Source organism: Microtus oregoni, unplaced genomic scaffold (genome assembly GCF_018167655.1).
Source record: "Microtus oregoni isolate MIOR12 unplaced genomic scaffold, Mior012 000003F_ref0000135, whole genome shotgun sequence".
Taxonomy (NCBI): Eukaryota; Metazoa; Chordata; class Mammalia; order Rodentia; family Cricetidae; genus Microtus; species Microtus oregoni.
The window spans coordinates 18,833,307-18,854,732 of NW_024543062.1; the positions used below are offsets into that span (position 1 = coordinate 18,833,307).

Consider the following 21,426-nt stretch of genomic DNA (forward strand, 5'->3'; position numbering starts at 1 on the left):
TTCTCATCATATTCCCTGGTGTGTGTGTGTGTGTGTGTGTGTGTGTGTGTGTGTGTGTGCGCGCACATGCCCTATGAAGGGAGAACTGACCGCAGGGCCTGCTGAGATGGAAACCCACCAGACTCCCTGCTGCACAGGGAAGGGCAGATGGACAGTTTGCACCTTGTAGACACCAAACTCCCTGTTCTGCCTCAGGGTCTTTGCACTTCCCGTTCTCCTTGCTTGAAACGCCTTTCTGTGGATATCCCCACCACGACTGCTTCTCTCTTTATAGAGGCCGGTATGTCCTTGCCATCTCCCCCAAAGGCTGGTGTTCTCTGGTGTTCTCATTTCCAGTTTATTCTTTGCTGTGTACGTGTTAGTATGCACACACGTGTGCAGGCCCGAGGACCTCAGGCATCATTCCTTATGTGCCTCAAACTTATGGTTGAGACAGGGCCCCTCACAGCTTTGGAACTTGCCAAAGTAACTTGGTTGTGGGGGGTCACTGAGCCCCAGAGATCTTCTTGTCTTTCTACCTCCCCAGCATGGGGATCAGTGTGTCAGCATGCACAGCTATGGGATCAGTGTGTCAGCATGCACAGCATGGGGATCAGTGTGTCAGCATGCACAGCATGGGGATCAGTGTGTCAGCATGCACAGCTATGGGATCAGTGTGTCAGCATGCACAGCATGGGGATCAGTGTGTCAGCATGCACAGCTATGGGATCAGTGTGTCAGCATGCACAGCATGGGATCAGTGTGTCAGCATGCACAGCATGGGGATCAGTGTGTCAGCATGCACAGCATGGGGATCAGTGTGTCAGCATGCACAGCTTGTTTTTTTTTTTTTTTTTGGTTTTTCGAGACAGGGTTTCTCTGTGGCTTTGGAGCCTGTCCTGGAACTAGCTCTGTAGACCAGGCTGGTCTCGAACTCACAGAGATCCGCCTGCCTCTGCCTCCCGAGTGCTGGGATTAAAGGCGTGCGCCACCAACGCCCGGCTTGTTTTTTTTTTTTTTTAACATGAGATCTGGGGATCGAACTTAGGACCTGGGCTCATTACCAGCAAGTACTGTACACACAGGACCATATTCTACAACCACCATCGCATGCCAATTCCTTTGTGTAGTGTCCCTCACTAGGACACAGGTCCCATAAGAACAAGGAATAAATGATCTCAGCAGAGCCCTAGGTCTGCTCAGTATCAGCTCTGTCCTTCTTCTCAGTTTCTCTCTTTGCCTCTTGTGTGTGCCATAGTCCCTATGCAGTGCTATGGAGATAGTTAGACAGTGCTAGGTGGAGCTGAGCCTAGGAAGTTGCTGCTACATAGCAAGCAGCCCCAGCATCTCTAAGCTTCATAGGATAGGTGCTCATTGCAACCTGTTAAGGCAGCCATGGGGACAAGTAGCATAGTTATCAGTTATCATAGCCACAGAAGATCCTACAGCATGTTCCTGGCTTGCAACGGGACAGCTCCAGGCTGTGATTAAGTGTCTCTTACCTCACCGGCCCTGCCCACCTTGGCTTGGAGCAGATGGTGGGTATGTGCCCGTACAGAGTTGAATGGGCCCTGCAGGAGCAATATGACTCCCCCCCGCCCCACCCCAATCAGGCCACCTCCCATGGGACACCTGGCTACATAGTGTGTCCCCAAGAAGCCCGGGTCACCACATACCTCAAAGTGAACCTTGTTCAAGCCTCAAAAAGGCTTGAGGTGAGGGGAAAAAGCCTGAATGTATTCTGCCTAGGCAAGCGGACCTGCCCTGGCCTGCTGGCCTGTGCCAGCAGTGTGAGGCAGTGAGAACCCCATTGCAGGTTCCCGGTATGGGGTCTAAAGATCAGCTGTCAGAGCCCCCTCATCTCAGGCCATGGGGGAGCAAGATGGGTGGTGAGGTGGGGAGTGTCTCGGCACTGCAGTTGCCTGGCCCACTCAGACCTGCATGGGCAGTGGGGGAGTGGCTGGCCATTCTTACTACTGGGTAAGCCGAGGCTCAGAGTTGTAGTTGTCCTGAGGCCACAGAGCTGGGGTACACAGCAGGAAAGGATTGGCACTTTGTCCTGTGATCTCCAACTCAGCCTGCCTCAGTTTACTTTGAAGCCCCAGCATAGCCTAGCTGGGCTGTAGCTTGGAGGTGAGTGGAGTTGGGGGTCTCTCAAGTTTGAAGTCAAGGGTCATGCTGGGACCTCCTGTGGCTATCCTGTTAAATGTAATGAGTGGCAGGAAGCTCTGGCTCCCCATCTTGGGGACATCTCTAAGACCTACCTGTGTGTTTCCAGAATGTAGCCTTCCCCATGAGAGACACAAAATTCACAAGGTCTTTTGTGAGCTAGTCTGATGTCAAACCCTACCTGCCAATTCCTGCTGGCTTCACAGATCACCCCTGTCCTGTGTGGCAGGGAGAACACAAGGATCTAGACACTAAGAAGCTGGGATGAATCTGAGTAGCTCCCTGAGGCTCCAACCCCAGCAGGTGGTGCTGTCGAGAGGAGGTAGAAGCCAGAGGGCGGGCCTTGATGGAGGAACTGTGTCACTGGGGGTCCCTGGCTGCATCCCCTCTGTTGCTTCCTGTCCACCTTAGAGAGAGCAGCCTTCTCTTCCACACATTCCTGTCACTATGACCCCTCCCAAGTGACCCTGGATTGACCCCTCAGAAACCCTGAGCCTAAAGGACAAATCCTTTCAGCTGTTCCTTCCTAGAAATCTGACCCACAAGGGTTTTGTTTGTTTGTTTGTTTTTTGTTGTTGTTGTTGTTGTTGTTTTCCCAAGACAGGGTTTCTCTGTGTAGCCCTGACTGTCCTGGAACTCACTCCATAGACCAGGCTGGCCTTGAACTTGGAGATCCTCTGCCTTGCCTCTGCCTCCCAAGTGCTGGGATTCAAGCGGGCATCACCAGCGCCCAGCTGAAGCTCACACCTATATCATCTGTATTCCTTACACTCATGCAGCCATTCAGGAACCATTCCATCAGCATTAACTCTTTGCTAAGTGCTGTTCTGGGTACTGGAGACAGAACAGTGGACAAGATGGATCAGGTCCACATTCCTACCAATTTTACACACACATCAGAAGGGCCAGATAACCAACAAAATACGTAAGCTAAATAGAGGCCCTATCAGGAGGTGGGATGGTGTGAAGACCTTTGGCCAAACATTATTCTGGATGATTCTGGAGGCACCGGCTCTGGAGTGAGTGGACAGAATGAACCAAGCTGATGGTGTCCCCAGTGTGGGTGGGACTTTCTTGGACAGCAGCAGCTTGAGAAGAAAGAGCTGAGGATCCTGGGCGTGAGAGGAAGTTCCTTGTCTGACTGCCTGAGAGCCAGAACAGCAGGTGTCCTTCCGTCCTTCCTCGTGGGTCTGAGCTGGAAGATCAGCTTCTCTTGGGCCTCCAGGCTTTGGATGGAAAGTTCATGGCAGCTGGCCTGGGTCCCAGGTCCAGACTCAGCTTCCTGGACTGCCAACTGGCAAACTGTTGACCCTGAGTTTTGTGGCCTTGCTGACTGTGTCAGCCAGGTCCTAAGACACTACCCATCGATTGCCTATCTGCCTATCTATTGATCTATGTATCTTCTGCCATTTATATATAATCTATCTTCTATCAACCATTCTTTCTACCTGTCAACTATCTATCTGTCCTTCTATCTATCTATCTATCTATCTATCTATCTATCTATCATATGACTATCTGACCATCATCTATCTCCTGTATGTGTATCTATGTATCTCTCTCCCAATCTGTCAACCATCTGTCTTCACTAGACATATTACATGCTCTCTTGGTTCTGGGGCTTTGGAGCACCCCAACTCTACATGGATGACAAGTCATTCTAAACATGAAATAGGAATCCTGGGGGCCGCAGAAAGCGCAGGTTTCTTGAAGCACACCCAGGAAGTGAAGAGCGGTGGCCCAGATTTTCTGGGATAGTCCTGAGTGCCAGGCATGTTCCTCATGGGTCCTGAAGCCCAGGTAGAAGTGTTAGAGGGGGTGGTTTGGGGAAGGGATGAGTTGTAGGAACTGGGTTGTCTCCCTGCCTAGCCCTTTTCTCTCCTGGTTGTTCTCATGGCTTGCTTTCCTTGTCGCTGACACAACCTGGGAGGTTCCAACTGGCCCTGAGGTGGCAGGTGCCATGCATGACAAGAGGGCCCCACACCAGCTCAATGCTGACCTATGCCTGTCTGTGTGGTTACATCTGGGGCTGCTATGGCTTGCACTGGTGTACCGCCTCCTTAGGGAAGTCAGAGCCCTGCCTCCTGGACCTCATGCGGTGGTTCCTATGGCTCTGGAGTCCCAAGCAGCTGTGTACTGACGGCAACAGTTGCTGGTTTGAATGAGAATGGCTCCATAGGCTTATATGTTAGAATGCTGGGTCCCCAGTTAGTGGAGCTGTTTAGGAAGGATTAGGAGGTGTGGCCTTTTTAGAAGAGGCATGTCACTGGAGGCAGTATTGATGGTTCCAAGGTTCCATTTTCAGGTCGCTCCTCCCTCGGCCTCATGGTTGTGTCACAAGATATGAACTCTCAGCTACTGTTTCAGCACCATGTCTGCCTGCCCGCTGCCTTGCTGCCTTCCATGATGGTCATGGGTTTACCCTGTGAAACTGTAAACAAGGCCCGAATAAACCCTTTCTTCTATAAGTTGCCTTGGTTATGGCGTCTCAGCTCAGCAATAGAAAAGTGATCAAGACAACCGCTTCTCAGCTGGATTACATCGGGGTCCTGATGCACATCTCTGAGCCTCACTTTTCACACCTGTATGGCGATGACAGCAATAGTGCCATCTTCAGGTTCCCAGCAGACTCGGCAGCATAGTTTACCATTCAATTCCCACAGTAAGCTGTGAGATTTGGAAACCAAAGATCAGAGGGGTTGAGTGACTAGCCAGAAGTTGCACAGCTACCAGTTTAGTTGTACGTATAGATGCCCAGGTACCACGTCACACGCTCTCTAGACCAATAACCTCTGTAAGATGTCTAGCTAGAAAGTTTTGGGTGTGGCCCTTGCTCTTTCTGATTTAGAAGAGAGTGTTAGGGAGAAGCTGCAGTCAAGCATGCCTTCCTGGTTCCCTGCTACCGCCATCCAGAAGGCTGCTGCATCCATGTTGAACATCAACTCCTTAGCGAGACACCCCTAGACACTCCCTTCTCTTGAGCCATTGGGATCCCTGGGCAGTTGCCTCGCAGGCAGTCATCCGTGGGTGGCACTTTCACTTATGTTCTGTCTTTGCGCTTCCTTCCTGACACCTGCTATGCTCTCTGCAGTGGCGACATCTCCAAAGTTGCTAAGTGACTTCTCGGGTGCCTAGGGGCTACAGCTCCACAGAGGCATGAAGCTACCCTCTCAGTGAGGCCGGTACCTACCCCGCTAGTCCAGGGCCAGGGCCAGGGCCTGTCCCAGGGGGATCGGCACATGGATGTAAAACACCACGGCTTCCCTAAACCTCAGGCTGGGGAGCCTGCAGAACAGACCCATTGGGTTTGAAGGGCCAGGTAACAGCCGGATGAGGATGACAGATTGGGCACGCTGGCCACTGTGCTATCCCCTCCCAGGTGTGCCAGAGGGCTGGCTCCCTGTGCGTGCGGGAGTCAGGCCAGCTTCCTCTCTATCAGCTGAATGGCTTGATGGAGTCTCAGCTGGGGGAAAACCCAGATGTGTCCCCTTGGAATCTGGGTCCTTTCCATCTTGGATGGCTTCTTGTTGCATGGCCCTTGTCTGGGATTGAGGAGGAGGTGCTTGAGACTGTCTGTCAGCCTGGTGAGCTTTTATGTCCTTGAGATATCTGGAGTGCCATGCTTCCAGCTCCTTTATTTATTTATTTATTTATTTATTTATTTTTAAGACTGGGTTTCTTGGTGTAGCTCTGGCTGTCCTGGACCTTGCTCTGTAGACCAGGCTGGCCTTGAACTCAGAGATCTGCCTGTCTCTGCCTCCAGAGTGCTGGGATTATAGGCATGTGTCACCACCACCTGGTGCCTCCAGACTCTTCAGAGACTGCCATACTAAACCCAAGAGTGGCCAGCAGAGACTGGAGGGAACGCTCATGCACGTCCTGACTAGCCTCTGGATTCTGATTTAGTCTTGACCTGGGCCCAGGCTCTAGATGGCTCTTCTGTGTCCATCTACTCTGAGCTGCTTTGGACCCCAAGACAGTATAACCAGCCAGGCCCTTTGGAGGTTTGGGGTAGGGGAGGGGGCTTTCCATCAACTATAAAGCTGCCTTCCCAGGCCCAGTGGGGAGGCCAGGCCACCCAGGGACTCATTCCCGACATTCTCCAGGAAGCCGAGAAGCTGGGAATGTGACACAAAGATGCAAGGGGAGCCTGCCTCACGCAGCAGCTCCAGACCCAAGGAAACTAACACACAGTGTGCTCAGAACCAGATGTCCATGCTGGGAGAAAAACAGGAATTTTCATGACCCATCGTCAAAGATTCCACAAGGGATATAGTGGAAGCCAGACTCTCCTTCCCTCCAGCCCTGTTCCCAGGCCCCACGCCCTTCTCTGTTCCTGCTCCCTCCTCCCCTCCCCCCCCCCACCTCCCAGGCCCCTCAGATGTCCCTGAGACCCAAGAGAGCAAAGCTGCATCCCTGTGGTCCTTGCAGATGACCTGTTGGTGTGTCCTGGAATCAGTTTCTCCTGTGACCTTTGTGATTGCAACCCAGACCTCATGGCTTCTCCACCCACTCTTCTCCCACAGATCCTCTGTTGTTCCTGGGCTACACCAGGGCCTTTGCACTGGCACTCTGCACAGCTTGTTGCTTTTGGTTGTCTGGGTTGTTCCAGGCCTGGCCTACCACCCCTCAGCTCACTGTTTTGCCTTCTTGCCCCACCTGCCCCCCCCCTTTTTTTTTCAAGACAGGGTTTCTCTGTAGCTTTGGAGCCTGTCCTGCAACTCACTCTGTAGACCAGGCTGGCCTCGAACTCATAGAGATCCGCCTGTCTTTGCCTTCCCAGTGCTGGGATTAAAGGCATGTGCCACCACTGCTGGGCCCTGCTTTGCCTTCTTGATTCCCTTTAACCCCCTTTTTCTGAGCGCACATCCCACCTAGCCTGGCTTCTGGTATATTTACTTCTGTTTAACTATGCACTTGGGGCAGGGGATGTAGTTCTGTGGAAGGCTGTTTACCTACTGTGTTCAAAGTCCTGGGTTCAAAAGAAAACAAGAACAAAGCACCTGCCCATCCTTGTCCTTCTAGCAAGGTTACAGCACACAGCAGGTACCCGGGGCAGTGACCATCCTTCCGGATGTCCCTGCAGAGACATACACATACAGATGTAATTATCCAGCCCTGATTTTACATGCTGTGCATGGGGCTTTTGCATTAGACCTCAGGGCTTGTGGCCAGGGTCCTGCTGTTCCAGAAGCTAGCAGCTGAGGCAGCCTCTGGGTGCCCTGGTTCCTGACAGCCAGGACGATGGCACTATGGTTCTCATGATTCCCTGCTCAGCTCCTTCTGAAATGCTGGCAGTGCGACAAATAAAGTCCAGACAGACGAGGAAGCGGGTAACATTGCAGTTTCTTGTGGTGAAGTGTGTGAGTGTGTGCGTGTATGTGTGTGGGGGGGAAGGCTGGGGGCTCCAAACCACATCCTCAGAGATGCTCTCCCAGGACTGTGAGGACAGAAGGGTGGCTCACCCTGTGGCTGTGAGCTCCCCCATCCCCTGTAGGCTTGTTCTTCACTGCTGCAATTAGAGGACCCTAATACAGAGCTAGTGCCTATTATGTATGGAAATGATGGAAATTAGGGCTTCACTTCCCATTGGTGGATGCCTGTGCCCTGGGGGTGGGGCAGGGTGGGGCAGGCAGGTGCAGCGGTCACTCCCTCCCAAGTCATTTAGTATTTAATGTGTGGCGTGAGGCAGGGTGTCCTCAGGCTCAGGGACAGGTGTAGGGTATGCAGCAAGCTTCTGGCTCTTATTTGTCCTCCAGACTGGGGTTGGCTGAAAACATCAGGCCTGAGGACTTTTAACTTGCCAGAGGGGTTGTAATTTTCTGCAGACAACAGTTCTGTGTATGTGTGAGACCTGGCCCCAGGCCTTTTGGCACCTCAGTATAGACAGCATACCACAGACCCTTTGCACGTGCTGTGATGTCTAGCTCTGGTCCTTGGGGTGGCTGGGCAGGCCTGTGGTTTCTCAGCTGAATTATGAGCCTGTCATGCTGGCTTCTCTAGAGTAGCCCAGGAGAACCAGAGGCTTCTTCTGACAGCTTGGTGGCTGAGCACTGTTAACTTGAGTAGATTACTGGAGGAGAAGGCTGTAGTCTGAGGAGTCTTAACTGCTCAGAGGTTGAAATGAGGGCAGTTGGAAATGAACGTGAGATACACTGGATACATTCTGAAAAACTCAAGTGGTTTTTTTCTTGTTGTTTTCCGAGATAGCGTTTCTCTGTGTGTAACAGCTCTGGCTGTCCTTGGACTCACCCTGAAGACCTGGCTGGCCTCAAACTCACAGAGATCCACCTGCCTCTGCCTTCCAAGTCTCAAGTTTTTATCCTCTGGATTCCCAGGGTACTTTGAGGACCAGTCACCTCTTGCTCTTCCATCCACTCATTTCCTTATTCATGGATTTGTTCCTTCCCTGAAATTTCTTATTTAGGGCAGGGCCTCCCTGTGTGTCCCAGACTAGCCTTGAACTCCCCAGCCTCAGCCTCCAGAGTGGTGGGGTGACAGGCCTGCACCCGTCAAGCAAGGCGCTCAGCCCATCTTTGTTGAGTGTCTGGTGCTTGCGCTGCGGTCTGCACTCTCACTGACAATACCTCAGCGACAAACGCCCACGGGAGCTTCAGGTAGTGGAGGATGAAGGAAATGACCAGGTGTGGAAGTGGAAGGCACTCTGCTGAAGCTGGCTGCTTTCAGACAGGAGGTTGAAGAAGGACTTTTGAAGGGGATGGTACCAGAGGGTGGGGCTGAAGATGGTTGGCTGAGAGACAGCCATATACAAATGACCTTCAGTAATTTGCCAAGCACTTAAGGAGAAATGACAGAATGATTAATAGGTAGAAATGGATTTATTTGTTTAGGTTTTTGTTATTAGGTTGTTAGGTATTGAAGGTAGAACTTAACACATGCTGAACAGCACTCTACCACTGAGCTACAAGCACTCTTTTTATTTATTTTATTTTACTTTTTTTGAGACAGGGTTTCTCTGTAGCTTTGGAGCCTGTTCTGGAACTCGCTCTTGTAGACCAGGCTGGCCTCGAATACACAGACATCCACTTGCCTCTGCTTCCGAGTGCTGGGGTTAAAGGCGTGTGCAACCACCGCCCGACTGAGCTACAAGCACTCTTATTGAGCTACAAGTACTTTATAACTGAGTTATGTCCCCAGTCCTCTTCTATTTCTAATTTAGGACAGTTTCCCAGATTGGCCTTAAATTGACTCTGTAGCCTAGGCTGCCTGCTTACTACTTGTGATCATCCCTAAGTATCTGGGGGGACAGGTGTGTACCACCAGGCCAGGCTGTCACTTGGATTCATTTATTTTACTTAAAAAAATTATTTTGCCGTGTGGTGGTGGCGCATGTTTTTAATCTCAGTACTCGGGAGGCAGAGGCAGGCAGATCTCTGTGGTTTCAAGACTAGCCTGGTCTACAGAGCGAATGCCAGGACAGGTTCCAAAGCTACAGAGAAACCCTGTCTCGAAAAACCAAAAATAAAATTATGTTATGTGTACTTTTGCCTGCATGTCTGTGTGCACCAGGGGTGTGCCTGGTTCCTGCAGAGGTCAGAGGATTTGTTGGGTCATCTGAACTTGAGTTGCAGATGGTTGAGTCACCATGGGGTGCCGGGAATTGAACCTGGGTCACTCAGAGGGAGCATCCAGTGCTCTTAACCTCTGAGCCATCTCTCCCTACTTTGTAATTTGTTTTGAGACAAGGTCTCTTGGATTCAAGGCTCCAAGCTGGGTTTGAACCTTACTATTTGGCCCAAGATGACCTTAAACTCCTGAGTCCTGGGATTGCAGGCGTGCACCATCATGCTTTGTGTATGCAGTGCTTCACCTGAAACCCAGGAAGGCAGCATCATGCTAGGCGAGTGTTCTAACCACTGGGCCACAGCAGCAGCCCCTTCCTCTTATGTTCATGAGGCATCAGTAGGCAGGATATACCGCAGAATATCCTTGAGCCACTTCTGAAATCCAGGCTCTTCAGGCACTGCTTGAAGCTGCCTTCCTATCAACTGCCCTTATTTCCCCACCCCTAAGTGCCCAGTAGCACACAGGGTGGGGCGTCATGAAGGAAGTAGCTGTCGGGGTGCCAGGGTGTAGGGATGGGGTGGGTTCAGCTCAGCTGAGGTTTCTTGCTGCCAGCATGTCTCTCTAGAGCCTGTGTGGGAGCACCCATTGGGAATTTGTGGCTGGGGCATTTGGGCAGGGCAGGATTTGTTTCTCAGACTTGGGCCTACTATTAGGTCATGGGGAATCAACAGGAGACTCAGCCAGGCCTTTGGAATGAAGCTTCAGAGTCACCATGGAGTGTGTCTGACCTTCCCTGTGGTTCAGTAGGACAGGGCTTCACAGTTTATAGCAGTAGATGGTGGCAAGAAGCCACCAGTCCCCTTGAGGGCTGTGTCCTCCTCTGGCCTCAGCGGCTTTGCCTTACAGAGATGTGGGTGGAGAAGCTGCTCCAGGGCTCCTGGTGAGGCTTCCCTAAGACTCTGGGGCCTAAGAGAGAAACCTGAACGGTTGCAAATGAGGAGTGTCCCCAGATGACTCCAGGGGACCAGTAGGAAGGTTGGAGTGGGAGGGCTAGCCTTGTCTCTTCCCTCTCCCTGGCAGATTCAACCGGCCTTCTGCAGCTCTGGTTTTGGGCTTTTACACTGTCAGCTAGACAGGGCTACCAGAGTGGGTGAAACAAGATGGGCGTGTGCCCCTGACCTATGACTCCTGTTCCAAAGGGCACCCGCCCACTCGTACACTTCCTTTTTTTCCCACTCTTAGACTCGGTTCCCCTTCACCATTTACCCCCCCCCCCCCCCGCCCTCGCCCCTATTCAAAGCTCAGGGGTAGAGAGGGAACCCTTTGCATGGGTGCAGGAACCCCAGCACCCCTGAGGAAGAGGCCCCTGACCTGGCAACCACACTCCCGCCGCAGCCATTCCCCAGCTCCCAAGAGGCTCTCTCTTCGGCAGAACCGAATCTGCTGAGACTTCACTCCAAAAAAGGAAAGTTAAATTGAAAAAAAAAATTCAAACTCTCCAACGCGTCTAGGGAAAGCAGAAGAGGAGGGAGGAGGCGGCTGCAGGGCTGGGCTCCCTTGCCGCCTGGCTGCTGTTGAGATCAGAGGCTGAGAGGGCCCACTGTGGTGTGTGTGTGTGTGTGTGTGTCAGTGAGCCCCTGAAGCTAGTGGGCAAGTTCCTACTGGGGTCGAATGGTCCTGGCTGTGTGTCCAAGGGTGGGCCACAGGCTCAGAGCGCAGCCTATGCAGGCGTCCTAGAAAATTACCTATGGGTGTTGACTCTTGGACGTGATGAGCCCTGGTAACAGGGCACCGCACCGAGACCCGCGTGCTGTGAACTAGCGTTGGTCTCTCCAGGATCTCATATGCTAGTCATTAAACCTGTTCGCCACTGGCTGGGGTTCGCGGAGCGTTCCCCATGGGCTGATCTCCGAGGCGAGGCCCAGCGCGTCGTTGAGCATCTGCACGCGTCTCTGAGGGCTCCGTGGGTGGCCTTCCCCGGGGCGTCGTCTCCGCATCCCCTGGACACTCCTGAGTTATAATTTAATAGCTGAAACGCGATTCCCGTGAAGTCTCTGGGGTTCGCGGAGCGGGAGGGGGCGGGGAGCCGCTTGCTCCGCCTTCCTCCGGCCAGAAACGCTGCTTGCCGTGCTCGCCGCGGGGTGCGCAGGCCTGGAAGGCGTGCACACGGGCCCTTTAAGGCGGCTTGGGCGGGCCTTCACGAGGTCCCTCCCCTCGCCCCGCCCCCTAGCCGCCAGGAGCGGAGCCGCGGGCAGCGCAGGCCGGGCCACATCCCCGTCCCCGCGCCAGCCGCCCGCGCCCGCCATGCGCGCCCCGCAGCGGCCCGCGCGCCCGGGCCCCGCGTCGTAGCGCGGCGGGCGGAGACCGCAGGCTCCCTGCCTGGGCCCGCCGCGTCCTCGAGCCCGATCGGCGCTGCCGCCCGGCTCCAGCGCCCGGTGCCGCCGCCGGCGAGGTGAGTCGGGCCGAGTGCGCGGAGGGTGGCGGGGAGCGGGTGGCTTCCGGGCCGGGGCGGCGCACGCGGCGGAGTTGGCGCCCCCGAGGGGACAGGCGGCGCGGCGGGGCGCGCGCGGGGGCGCGGGAACTTCGGGAACTCCCGGGACCTTGCAGGGCGGTGCAGGCCGCGACCCGCGCACCCGGAACCCTGCGGGATGGAACAGGCCAGGACTCGGGGACCCTGCCGGGTGGAGCAGGCCGAGAACCGGGGACCCTGCGGGATGGAACAGGCCAAGAACCGGGGACCCACCAGGCGGTACAGACCGGGACCCGGGTACCTTCGGGGTGGCGCAGCCTGAGGACCTGGGGATCCTGTGGGGTGGCACAGCCTGAGGACTGGAGAGCCCTGCAAGGAGGTGCAGGCCGGGACCCAGGACCCTCTTGGATGAAGCAGGCCAGGACCCCAGTACTCTTCTGGGGTGGTACAAGCCAGGACCTGGGGACCTTCTGAGATGGCATAGGCTAAGACCCGGAGACCCTGCAGGGAGGTGCAGGCCTGGACTTGGGAACCTTCACGGGTGGTTCAGGTCAGGAACCGGGGACTCTGCGGGCAATTTAGGCCAGGACCCCAATACTCTCCGGTCTGTCGAAGGCCATGCACAGGGGACCCTGCAGAGTGGCGCAGCCTGAGGACTGACTGATGGACCTTTTGGTGTGGAGCAGGCGGGGACCCGTGGACCCTCTGTTGTGGCGCAGCCTGAGAACTCTGATTCTCAGGGTGGCTGGCGCAGTCCAAAGATTTGGGGCCCCTCCCGGGCAGCTTGCCTGGGGGATTTGGGGATGGCGCATCCTGGGGACCCGAGGATCCTGTGGGCGGCCGCGCCCCCTCCCCCTCCGGTGACGCGGCGCCGCCTCCTGTTCCCTCCCCTTGGCGGTGCGGATACTTGGGATGCCACTAGTTTGGGAAGTTACAGATCCGAGCCTAGCGGGGAGGCCCGGAGCCCCAGCGCCCCCCGGACGCGCGTGGGAAGCGGCCTTCCCTCCCGACCTTGCGGGAGGAGAGCGAAGCGGGCGTCCAGACGGGCGGTCCCCGGAGGCCCCCGTGAGCTGGGGGCGCCAAGCAGCGACGGCTGCAAAATCTTTACATTGTAGCTTTATTCGCGCAGCCAGGTCCACCCGCCGGCGTGCGCGCGCCCTCCCCGAGAGTCTGGTGCAGGCAGCGGGGGCGGATCCGTTCGATCTTAGCCTCCTCCCTTCCTCCCCTTCTCCTCCCCTCCCCACTCCCCCGTTGGTGAGAACTGGTTTTATTACGATTACGATTTTTCCCCATCCTTGCAGATTTGATGGAGGGATGTGTGAGGGAGGAGGGAGAAGTGGGAGGCAGTGTTGGGGGCTCTGTGGGCAGTGTTAGGGTGGCCTTGACTTTGCCCTTTTGAATCCTGCTCTGGTCCTTGCGGCTGCTTTGATGAAAGGGGCTCTGAGGCCAGGCGCGTGGGGGTGGCATCTCAGGCCACTGCTGGGGACTTCGTGGGTGGCCCTTTTTTTTTTTTTGAATTGTTGAGGAGCGGGCAGAATAGTCAGGGAGCCTGAGGCGAGCTTGAGGTGGCCTGAGACCTTAGCATTCTTGCTGGGTCTGCCGCTCAGCCTGTTGGTTCGAATCTTAGATGGTGGCTCTGATGGGGGCAGATGACTTCACCTGTCTGTGTTTTCCGTCTTCTCTTCTGCAGAGTGAGGGTGAAAAAAAATCAGTTCCCAGGTCTGGGGTGCTTCCGTGAACTGAGTCTGTGAGAGGGTCCTTGGGTAGGTTACTGTGACTACTGTTATTACCGGATTGTCATCCTTGCTCTGTTTGTACTCAAGATTGGGGAAACCCATGGGGAGTGTCCGCCTCACCTTTGGGAGCTGGGAGGGTCTGATGGAGGAGGCCCCCAGGATGGAGGAGCCCTACAGGATGGAGAAGGGCCAGGCCTCAGCCCATTGAACACAGGCAAACACGGAGTTGGCAGCTAGCTGAGCTGCGGAGTGGTGGAGGGGGTAGTGAGGGCATTTCGGGTACTGCCTAGCTTCCCTGCATTCCTGCCATGGCCCTGCTTGGAAATTTACCGCTGTTACCTTGGGGTGCCTGGGGAGCCTGCAGTGTTCAGGTCCAGATGTGGGGGTGGGGGTGAGTGTCCAGACTTGGCCTCTTCCCACGGAGCTATTACGCTTACCCAGGAATCAATACTATTGATAAACCCATGTCCGTGGTAATGTGGCTGTCAGGCCCTGGTGAGGGATGGAGACCCCGCCTGGGGCTGTGCCCCTCCCCCCCCTTAGTGAAGGCTCATGGCTTAATCCCTTCTTTTCTCCCAGTGAATACTCCCGTGGCCTCCCAAAGGTTTCCTAGCTCTGCAAACAGGAACTGAGCTGCCACACAACTGGATGTGGGATTGTTCTGGGCCAGCAGGTGCTGCGACTCCACATCCCCTTCTCCACAGGGACCCTGGAGTCCTGGCTGGAAATGGACCTGTTGTTTCTAGCTGGGTCCCACCCAAAGCTGCTGGTGGGGAACCTGGTGCTATCTTCCCAGATGGGGGCGGCACCCTCTCACCACCCAGTTAGACCGGAGATTGATCCAGCTGGCATTCACGAGCTATATCAGTAGCGCTGGAGCTGTTTTTTTTTTTTTTTCAACCTCTGTATGCCGTTTTTCCCTGCTCTGTTTCCTGTTCGTGTCTACAATACCATATAGCAGCCTCCCCAGGTGATAACTTGGGTACAGTTCCCTGCAAGGGTGGCAGCTTGCAGGAGCTGGTGATTCCTGCTTAAGGTGCCCGGGGGATAACAGTGTTTGCTTGCGTGTGTGTGTGTGTGTGTGTGTGTCTCTGTGTGTCTGTCTGTGAGCTGAGACAACTGTCTGGGGAGGGCAGGGCTACACAAAGCCAGGCGGGGAAGGTAGTTCAGAAGATCTGCCTCCCTGGGGAGGAGCAGCGGCTGGGAAGGAAGGGCCAGGTGAACCTCCTTATAGGAGGCTGATCAGAAATCCACTTTCTGTTGTGTCGGGTGAATTCTCTTCTCTGAACTGATAGCTTTGCAATTGCAGTAGCAAAATGGTGACATCCAGCAAGCGCTTACTGTGTGTGCCAGCATTTAGAAATTGTCTTTGTGTGTGCACCGGACATGAATCTTCTGGAACATTCTGAGGTGGGCTTGGCCTGTGGGGACGTAACTGTCCTATCTTATAGATGGTGTCACAGAGGCCCAGAGAGGTTTGACGCCTGGCCTTGGAAGTGGGAACTAACACCTGGACTGTTCACAGGTCATGTAGGACACAGCCTTGGCCTTGGCCAGCTGCAGGGAGGATGGCAGCAGGAACCGACCTTTCTCATGAGGTGGCACCTGCTGATCTTTGCAGGGCTGTGGGAGGAGAGCAGCTTGGAGACTGGGAACTCATTCTCCCAGGGTTCGGAGAGGGGGCGGTGCCAGCGGCAGGCTGGCATTTCTTTGAAGTCTCATTTTATCTCAAACATTCATGCAAATTTTTGGCATCTGCCTTGGCGACAGTGCTGTGTTTATTTTGAAATGAAAACAGGGGTTTGAATTATTTAGCATGGTGTCTAACAGGGCATGAAGCTGCAAGGGGGAGCCCTGTATCCTGCCTGGAGTGCTCAGCTCTTGTGGGTGTCTCCCTGGGGAATCTGCCTGTGCTGGCAGAGGTCCTGCTCCTGAGAGTGCCACAGGTCAGAGGGTGCAGTTGCCTGAGGTCACAGGGGAACTGTGTACATGTGGTGGTGGTGGTGGTGAGTGAAGTCACCTCCATCACTATGGTAGGGCAGGTGCTCCACACTGTCCTGCCCTTGGGCCCCTGGCTAGTCACTATCTTCTGGTTCATAGATGCCGAAAGGATCATGGAAGCACAGCAGGGGATAGGCTGCCTGATCCGCTTTGACTAAGCTGCTGGTTGACTTAGCATTGTAAAACTTCCAAACAGTCTTTTCTGGCTCACTAGTGGTGCGCCAGGCTGGTGCCTATGGAACCTGTAGTTCTCATCTGTCTCGTTGGAACCTTGCCCTCCCCCACCAGCGGAAACTAGCGGGGATTGCAGAGGCCAAGGTTTGGTGCTCAGCACTGCAATGGCACAGTCTGTTTGGCCCTGGGGAGGTTACTTAACCTCTCTGAGCCTGATAGTTTGTTCCTCTGTAAAATGGGGCTACCACCATCCTTTCTACTGCCGCCGCCACTGCTGCTGGGGTCTTAATATCGTGAGGATCATACAAGACGGCACGTGGCTTCGGATCTGCTGTCACTGAATGTAGCTTCCCCATTTGAGAGCGAAGACTTAATTTGTCATGGGGATTCATGTTCTTTGTACTTGCTGTTTGGTTGGACAGGATGCATTTTGTCATCTTTTTTCCTTGTTTGTTTGCTTATTTATTGTAGTACTAGGGTTGAACCCATGGGCTCCCGTGTGCCAGGCAAGTATTTATACCATTGAGCTGCATCCCCAGTCTGGACTCCTCCCTCCTGAAGGGCTGCTGGGAAGGCTCCTCTTGTGTCTGGCCGGTCTAGTGTCTTCCCTTGACCCCAGGTTGGGGCTTGTGGCCCTCTGGAGACTCAGGGCTCCTCCCCTTTCCCTGGTTGGTGACTCTTGGCTCAGCTGCTTCTCTGCTCTCTGAGCTGAGGTTTCCCCTCCCACCTGTAATCAACCTGCTGGGGAGATCAATAGCAGCTTGGGGGACTGGAGAGTGCTGTGGAGATGAGGGTAGGAATGGTACCTTCTCGTATATCTGGGGGTTTCCCCCTCCCTCTGTAGTAATCCTGATGGTTGGGATACCTTAGGGGTGTTTTGGAAAGACCATATCGTGACTTCCTGTGTTTCCCTTTGTGTCCAGAGCACCGAGCTACGGAGCAGGCGGCTTTATTTAATTTTAGTTCACTTAAACAGCTTTGGTGACTGTCTGGTTGCCCTGTGCACAGTGGCCACTGGGGTGGAGCTGAATGTAGGAGCAAGGTTGGCACCAAGTATCTCATTCCCCACCCCATGTTCTGCCAGCTTTCTGTGTTCCATGCTGTCCTGAATCCTGAAGGTCTGCCTGTCCTATGCGTGGCTCAGTGTTCCCCTGTTCTCAGCCTCCTTCCTACGGCCTGGGTACCCACGTTACGGCCTCCTTTTCTCACCAGTCTCTGGCGCTGGAAAGTTAGTAGTGGTGGGGATGTTCTAGAGCAGTGATCTCCACCTTCCTAACGCTGCAGCCCTTTAATATAGCTCCTCATGCGGTGGGGACCCCAACCGTAACATTATTTTCATTGCTACTTCATAACTGTAATTTTGCTACTATTATGAATCATAATGTAAAGATCTGTGTTTTCAGGTGGTCTTCAGCAACCCCTGTGAAGGAGTCGTATGACCTCCAAAGGGTCAGACCTACAGGTCGAGAACCACTGTTTTATTGTGTCTTCTGCTTCTGAGCCTTTGTAGTAAGATCGGTACCACCCAGGAAAGGAATGATTATAATTTTGTTCTTGGTTTGTAGTCCTCAGGATTGAAGCCAGGTCCTTGTGTAGCTAGGTAAGTTCTCAGTCAACTGTGCCACATCCTGCTTCTCTTTGCCTTTTTATTTATGGAACAGACTTGTAAAGTTGCCCAGACTGATCTTGAACTTGGAGTCCTCCTGCCTCCACCTCCAGAGTAGCTGAGAAGACAGGCTCTACTGAACTTAACCGTTAATAATGAGAGAAGCAAGAAACTGGTGGGCCAGGGAGCCCTAGGCCCAGGTAATATGGCTGGAGTGCCAGGAATTCTCGAAGCAGGTGTGCAGGAGGGCTCTGCCAAGTCAAGGTCCCAACACCCTTCCACTTCCCCTTTCCCAGGCTCAGCAGGCAGCTGGAGTGAACCATGCTTAGGTGGCTCTGTCTTTATGCGCTGGATGGCACACAGTGATGCATGATGCGGTGGTTGCTGACCCAGCCGGGACCCTGGTGTGCTATTTCCTCTGGTCCTCTGGGGAGGACCTGCCTCCTGTAAGTGAGACTTTCTTTGCTATGAAATAATATGGCAAAGACTCTTTTCTTTCTCCTTTTTTTGGGGGGGGTGGGGGTGGCACAGGGTCTGTCTTAGTCAGTGCTCTGTTGCAGTGAAGAGACAACATGACCAAGGCAGCCCTCATGAAAGTGTTTAATTGGGGGCTTGCTTATAGTTTCCGAAGTTTAGTTCAGGATCATCATGGTGGGAAACAGACAGGAATGGAACTGGAGCAGTAGACTAGAGCTTTGTATCCAGATCCGTAGGCAGCAGGCAGAGAGAGAGAGAGGGGGGGGGGAGGGGGAGGGAGGGGAAGGAGACAGACGCCTACACCACACAGACACACAGAGACAGAGAGAGACACACAGACAGAGATAGGGTCTGGTGTGGGCTTGGAAGTTTCAAAGCTGACTCCCAGTGACATATTTTTCTACAACAAGGTCACACCTCCTACCTTCCCAGTTCCACTCACTGGAGACCAAGCATTCAAACCTTTGAGTCAGTGGGTGCCGTCGTCATTCACACCACCACAGAGTCTCACTCATCTGTAGCCCAGGCTGGCCTGGGACTCGCATCTCAGCCTTGTGAGTGCTAGGACAACAGGCGTGTGTCATCACAGCTGGCTGCCACATGTTTGTGCACACAGCTCTGGCTCACTTAGGCTGGTGGCTGATGCTGCCTTTTGTGTATTTGTCAAAAGAGAAAAGAAAAAGCTCCAAGAAGTTGTGTTTTGTAAACTGCAGAAGTTTCTGGGCTTCATCGAAAAGCACTTTTTTTTTTTTTTGGTTTTTCGAGACAGGGTTTCTCTGTGGCTTTGGAGCCTGTCCTGGAACTAGCTCTGTAGACCAGGCTGGTCTCGAGCTCACAGAGATCCGCCTGCCTCTGCCTCCCTAGTGCTGGGATTAAAGGTGTGCACCACCACCGCCTAGCCTTCTTCGAGCTGGGATTAAAGGCGTGCGCCACCATCGGGCGAAAAGCGCTCTTATAAAAGGAGCCGCTGGGGCCTATAGGGAGAACGATGGCAGTAGGGAGTATGGGGTGGCTACCTACTGCTGACAGCTCTCCAGGGTTCCATTCCTGAGGCAGACACACTGGGTTGTGCAGGCTGGCGGAGCACCAGCCACTTTCCTGTGTATCCCTGGTGACACATTGTATGTGTGACCCTCTTGCATACTGGTTGTCTGTCATTCCTGGTCCTTTCTGGTCTGTGTTCTGGCATACTTAGTACAAGGGTACCACCCGCTGCTTGGTGCCCTGGGTGCCTGGGCTGGTGTGATGGCTGCACGATCCCCATCCTCTCCAAGACCAGGTTTCACTGTGTTGCCTTGTTGTCCTGGAACAAGGAACTCATGGTGTAGACCAGGCTGACCTTGAACTCAGAGGTCTGACTACCTCTCCCTTCTGAGCTCTGGGATTAAAGGCTTGCAATTATTATTATTATTATTATTATTATTATTATTATTAAATGATTCTGTGAAGTGCAGCTTTTGGGTGGGGTCCATAAATACTTGTTTGACTCCCAACTCTGAAAGGCTGGTCTACACAGCTAGAACAGTGTGTTGGGGAGTCCTTTGACTTCTTTGTACTTCGACCCCTTTGACTTTTTTGCATTTGAGGACATAGGCCCTGGACAGGGTCTAGAAGTCATATTGAATGTTTCCAAGACTCTTGCTTCTTGCTTGGGTCCCTAGCCCAGTCACCTGGGCTGGTAGTGGTACCTGACAGTTGTAATCAGTGGGGAAATGAGGAGGTCACTGGCTTTGCGCCCAGTCCATTCGCTTCTTAACTACTTGTGTGGAGTGCTGAGCAGTTTCTGGGTGACTTGATGGTTTTCAGAATTCTCACCCGTTTTTAACCCACTGTTTCCTCTTGACTTTGGTGGCTTAGGAGCTCCCACGCAGCTCTGCAAGCCTGCCTTTACTAGCATGAGTCTGTGTTTGGGTTTTTTATCCATATCTCCCTGAGTCCAGATTCCTTTGTCTTGGCTTCCAGCATTGATTTTTATCTTATCGTGGGGATTCCTAAGAATTGCCTCAGTGCTGAGGTCCAGGAGGAAGGTGCTAAGTGGGGTGTCTATAAAAACCTGTCTCCTGAGTGCGGTGGGGGTGAGGGTGTTCTTTCCACCAATGTTCCCTCGGGGAAACTGAGGCTGACTGGGGTGTGGCTTAGCAAGTTAAACTCTGAGCAAGTACCTTTGGGCGCCTTGGGGGTTTGACAGAGTGACTTTTTTTTTCTTTTTGGGTTTTGCTTTCTTTCTTTCTTTTTTTTTTTTTAATTTGTGGTTTTGGTTTTTCAAGACAGGGTTTCTCTGTAGCTTTGGAGTCTGTCCTGGAACTAGCTCTTGTAGACCACAGAGATCCGCCTGCTTCTGCCTCCCAAGTGCTGGGATTAAAGGCATGCGCCACCACCACCTGTCTGGTGATAGAGTAAGAATGTATCCTGGGGTGGTATGTCACCTATTGGTGCCCAGGGACCCTGGGGTACTGCCCCAGACGCTTTCAGGTGCCTACCATTTCCTCTGACCTACCTGTGTGGCACTGTATTGGGAAGGGAGATGGTTGAGAGCCCCAGGTGTGGCTGGAGCTGGGATTGGGCCTGGGACTGGTGTGGGGCTGTCTGCTAGGGGGAATGCAGCATCCAGGTGCTCTGGGGTCAGTCTTTCCTGGTTTGGGTGGGTTCCAGGGCCAGTCTCTTTTGGGAAAGTAGTCTTGGGGTCAGTCTTTACTGGCCTGAGTGGCCTCCAGGGTCAGTCTCTATTGTGCAGGTGTCCTTAGAATCCGTCTATGTTCCCCACCCCCACCCCCATGGCCAGTTTTCCCCGGGCTGGTGACTGGGCTCCCCTCTGCCTTTGGGTGCACTTGGTATTCTGTGACTTTGGACCCTTGAGGAAATCTGCTCAAGCCCAGGTGTGGACAGGCTGCTGTGGACTTAGAGCAAAGTGGGGACCTTGCAGGGTGCGAAAGGGTGAAAGGAAGCTCTTACCCCACAGGCGTGATCCAGCTGCTCCAAGCTCATGAGCTGGGGTACATGCCCCTCTTGCCATCTTCAGCAGGGTCTCAGCATCCCAGGATCTAAGTTGACGAAGGGGGAGTCAGGGACCCCCTTATAGTCGGGGCTTCTGCTCTTAGTGTAGGACTCAGGTAGCGTCCCTGAGGTCCTTTCATTATTAGCCCTGAAGCCTGCTGTCACTTCCTAGCTCAGAGCCCTTCTTGAGGCAAGTGGAGGGATGTGAGGGGACCCCACAGGTGCCCTCTACCTCCTGAATATGTCTCACTTACTGCATTAGAGGTCTATTCTCCTGCCCACCCTTGTGGGAA

The 21,426-nt window shown here is 53.8% G+C and overlaps 1 protein-coding gene across 6 annotated transcripts in view; it reads left to right on the forward strand.

Moving 5' to 3' along the window:
• The first annotated feature begins 11,926 nt into the window (after positions 1 to 11,926).
• Positions 11,927 to 21,426, forward strand: part of Ncor2 (nuclear receptor corepressor 2) — a 155,688-nt gene continuing 146,188 nt past the window's right edge. For 5 of the 6 annotated variants that reach the window (XM_041649363.1, XM_041649364.1, XM_041649367.1 and 2 more), the window contains exon 1: positions 11,928 to 12,127. The gene's annotated coding sequence lies outside the window, so the exon portion shown is untranslated. Of the gene's footprint in view, positions 12,128 to 21,426 lie in introns of all 6 variants that reach the window. The other variant, XM_041649369.1, reaches the window with a different exon arrangement.